The sequence below is a fragment of the Phocoena phocoena genome, chromosome 14 (assembly GCF_963924675.1).
Source record: "Phocoena phocoena chromosome 14, mPhoPho1.1, whole genome shotgun sequence".
NCBI classification, from domain to species: Eukaryota; Metazoa; Chordata; class Mammalia; order Artiodactyla; family Phocoenidae; genus Phocoena; species Phocoena phocoena.
The window spans coordinates 89406435-89410887 of NC_089232.1; positions in this window are offsets into that span (position 1 = coordinate 89406435).

Consider the following 4453-nt stretch of genomic DNA (forward strand, 5'->3'; position numbering starts at 1 on the left):
CCTGGCCTCCTCCAGTGTCTGGAGGCTGCCGCGTCCCTCGGCTCATGGCTGTGTCACTCTGAGCCCTGGTCCATCCTCTCCTCTCCTTCTTGGACTCTGACCCTCCTGCCTCCCCTGTGACAGGACTCTGTGACCTCGGGCCCCTGGATGGTCCAGGGTGGCCTCCCCAACTCAAGATCCTTCATCACAGCTGCAAACACTCTTCTGCTATGTAAAGAAACATATTCGCAGGTTCCGGGATTAGGACGTGGGCATCTCACATCCAACCTGCCATCTGGACCCACAGTCCCTTCTCAGACCATCCTTACACGACCATTCCTGGCTTCAAAAACCCATCTCCTCTTGGCTCACACAGGACATCCAGGCCCTGCCAACTGCGCCTGTGTCACTGGCTGTCACTCCGACATGCCTCCCTGGCCAGGCAGTGTCATCTCCCGGGGGATGCAGACCATATTTTCCATAACTTGTGCATTTTCCAAACCATGTGGCACAGTGTTAAGTAAATAATCAACATTCCAAAAATTTGTGTCCAAAAATTATTTGTCAAAAACAATATATGTAAACGTATATATATAATATAGTATAGTATAATATGTCACTCATTTACTAACTACAAAAAAATTTCCATTTTAATATAAAGCTATTAATGAGGGAAGAGCTACTGTATTTTAGGAATATTCTGTAAACTTAGCCCTTAGCTGTTCACTCTGAAAATGCTAAGTATTTATTGGCTTTTCTAACATGTTTTACCTTTCAGGAGTGCCAAGGACATTTTCTTTAAACAACACAGTCTGTGCTTTAATTCGAACAGCGCTACATTTTGTCTTTACTGAAGGAATGAATCCTTTAATTTACGGAAGAAAAAAGTGTCCCGCTCAGTAAGGAAGCAATTTTCCCTGGATCTCTCACAGAATTACTGAGCGTCTTTAAGGATCTGGGGCTATTTAAAAAGATGCCCACCCCAGGTACCACCCGGCCAATGGATTTCTTCCTGCCTTGTCCCGAGCTCCAAATACTGCTCTATGTATTTTATTTCATCTCGTCTCCTTCCTTGCAACCAAGCACGGTGGCCTCACTCAGGGCATTTGATAAACACCAGCCTCTCCAGGGAAAGCACTGTTTAATGATTTTAATTTACATTATCTGCTACTGAGTCCAGGTCAACTCACGTACAGGGCGTCTTCACAAACATGAAAATGAAAACAGAAACCTGATCCCATGTGAGATTTTCTCTTGTTCTGAGGGTAAAGTTCCTCTCTCCAAAACAACCCTGTTAGAGCCTGTGAGAAGAGTGGCTGGGAGATCCCAGGAGATCCCCGAGAGAAGATCCCAGGAGATCCCTGCTATGATATCCCAGGAGATCCCGTGGTAGAAGATCCCAGGAGATTCCTGCTATGAGACCCCAGGAGACCCCCTAATAGAAGAGCCCAGGAGATCCCTGCTATGAGATCCCAGGAGATCCCCTAATAGAAGATCCCTGCTATGAGATCCCAGGAGATCCCCTAATAGAAGATCCCAGGAGATCCCCTAATAGAAGATCCCAGAAGATCCCCTGGCAGGGCTCAGGTCCAAGGGGGCAGCGAGCGGACATCATCCTGCCCGTGGCCACACGTCCTTGCGCTTTGCCCCAGTGATCCAGCCCAGGGTGTGAGAGGAAAGTGGACATTTAGCAAATACGAAATTCTCTCAGCTCCATCTCTCTCTCAAAAAAATTATATTTTATTGTTATTTGCAGGAAAATACACACACATACTTTATATCTATAATTTATAATACATAATACACTCACACACACACACACACACACACACACACACACACACACTGGAAATGATGCAAACAGATAAGAGGCACTTCCCCTTCTCTCCTCTTTCCTCAGCTTTGCTTAGATTGGGTCTTTGAACACGACCTTTTTCTCTGTTCTGTCTCTCCCATCCATGAAGCTCTGATAACACCTGCCTGCAGCAGTATTAATAATTCTTGTGAGAAAATTCAGGTAAGCAGTTACGAGGGTTCATGATAAAGCAGCAACATTTATGTCAATTCCAGGAAGGGCTCCTTGGGGGAAGGTCCCAGGTCCTGCACAGACAAGGGGTCATTGCAGGCTTGTGGGGACGGACAAGCCTTCCTGTGACATCACCACAGACAGTCGGGCTCTGACTGGAGTCCTGAGAGGCCAATTTACCAGAAGTCAGTCTCTGTCTTAAAAGAAAATTATTCTGTAGACATGCGCTGAAGTTAAATCACACAGTGGCCTCGGGTGCTAGATTTCAGTCCTTTTGGGGACATCTCTGCCTGGACCACCGTGCGAGCTGAAGGGGTGATGGCTGTCACCAGCACCGGCCCCAACATTCAAGTGGAGATTCTGGTTTTGCCACAACCTAGAAAAGAAAAGGCCTACTGAGAGAAACAGAAAGACACATCTGTCAGTGAACACAAACCATGCTATTCTGGAGGAAGGAAATATCTTAATTACAGAAGCTGCTGTAGCATGAAATGCTTTCCTGCCAGTTTCTACATGTGCCAAAAAGAAAAGAAAAGAAAAGCAACTGGTCTTTATGTTTAATGGAAACAGGCGCACACGTTTTGGTAGATTTTCTTTTTTGGTATCTGATATATATTCACTGAGGAAAAGGCAATTACTCTATGGGAGCTGAAGTTTTCTTCAGGAGACATTTCTTTTCTTTAGAAACCAGATTGTGTCCAAGAGTGAATGTGATTTATATACACTTGGCTCTCTGGCAACACTGGATGATTGGATTTTGTATCTTCACAAATTGAGGTGACTGCTTTCGGGAAAAAATGAACAGAAGTTTCCTGGGAACAAAAACGACATATAATGTACTTGTGCCCAGAAAATCTCTCCCAGCAAATTGTGTAGCTTATAACATCTCTTTTCTACTGTTACTGAAGAGACCCCTGTACGAGGAACAAAAAGGCCCACGTCAATCCTTGTTAAATTCTGATACTAAAATTCCCTCTCTCCTATCATAAAATCGGCACTGGACTTGCAGACTTCGGGTCTGGGCTCAGGAACTGAAAACGAGGTGTATGTTTGCTGTATCTTCAGATGTGCTGTGACTATATCCTCAGCTTGAACAATGCGACCCCTGGCCTCTGCTTCGTTGCTCAGAACTGCTGACACGCCCGGCGCTGTCCTTCATCCTCGGGACAAGGCTCTGCCCACCTAACGCTGCCTGTTACAGAGGACGCCCACAGCAGAGGCGGGTCTGCAGGAGGCCGTGCGGGGTTAGAGCACAGAGCCATGGGGCACGGAACAGCCAGTGATGCAGGGGGCAAGGCGCTGAGAACGGAGGGGGTGGGTCATGCCCGGCAGAGAGGAAGGAGGCCCCAGCTGTGGTCCGAACAGACGGAAACACAGAGGTCCTGCCTGAGTGGCGGGAACGAGCTGGAAATGTGGGGCCTCCCCCGGCCCGCTCAGGGGACTACGTCCCATTCCGGTTGCTTTCTCTAGACTGTGGGCTGAACTGGCAGAAGAACCAGGACCCCGGGCTTCTTCTTGGTCCTCTGAGCCTGGGGGCTCCCGCAGCACGCCCGCTGGGGGCTTGCAGGGCTTTTAGCAAGTTAGCTCCCTAGACCGAGCAGACTGAACCAGCATCAGCGCACGGCCGCCTTCTCTCTCCTCACTATGCTCCCAGCAGTGCGAGGAACGGGTCGACGAGCCTCAGGGACCAGAGCCTCGGATCTGAAAACAGCGCCTGCGCCGGGGGCTTCCACCTCAGGGGAGCCGGCTACCAAGTGACAAAATCCACCCTGAGTAACCAGATTACAGCCACGCAGGGCTAAGTAGGGGCCGCACAGCAAGCTCGACAAGAACAGCAAGGCTGCCATCGAGTCAGAGCGATCTGGGCGCCTGCATGGAGGACGCACCCCTCCCAGGCTGAAATGTAAGAATGAAACCGAAATGTATGAACTGTTGACTTTGTCATAGGCTGTGTTTAAGGCGTAAGCTTCACGATTTTAAGAAGTTTTCGGCTGGAACGGCATTTCCTATTTTACATGAGTGTGTTACTTCCTCCTCACTTTTACTCCCAACCCCGAGGGAACAGGACCAAAGATGATCTAGAAAAGCAGCGTAGACCCACAGGGTTTTCCTGCACGTTGCAGGCTCACTGGCACCAGCGAGCTGAGCGCTGGGCTCAGCTCTCATCATCCCCACATCCAGGTGTACATGACGCATCCAAGGAAGCGCAGCGCACCTCTGAACCATCCATTATTCTCAAAGAAAAGTGGGGGAAACTACAGCTGATCCTTCAACAGCTTAGAGGTTAGGGAGACCCACCATCTGCACATCAAACTCAGAGTGTAACTCACAGGTGCCCCCGGTACTCGAGGCTCCGCATCCAACCAGCCCCGGGCTGCGCAGTCCTGCACTGTTTACCGCTGAAGAGCCTCCCACAAAGGGGGGGTCCATGCAGTTCAAACCCTTGTT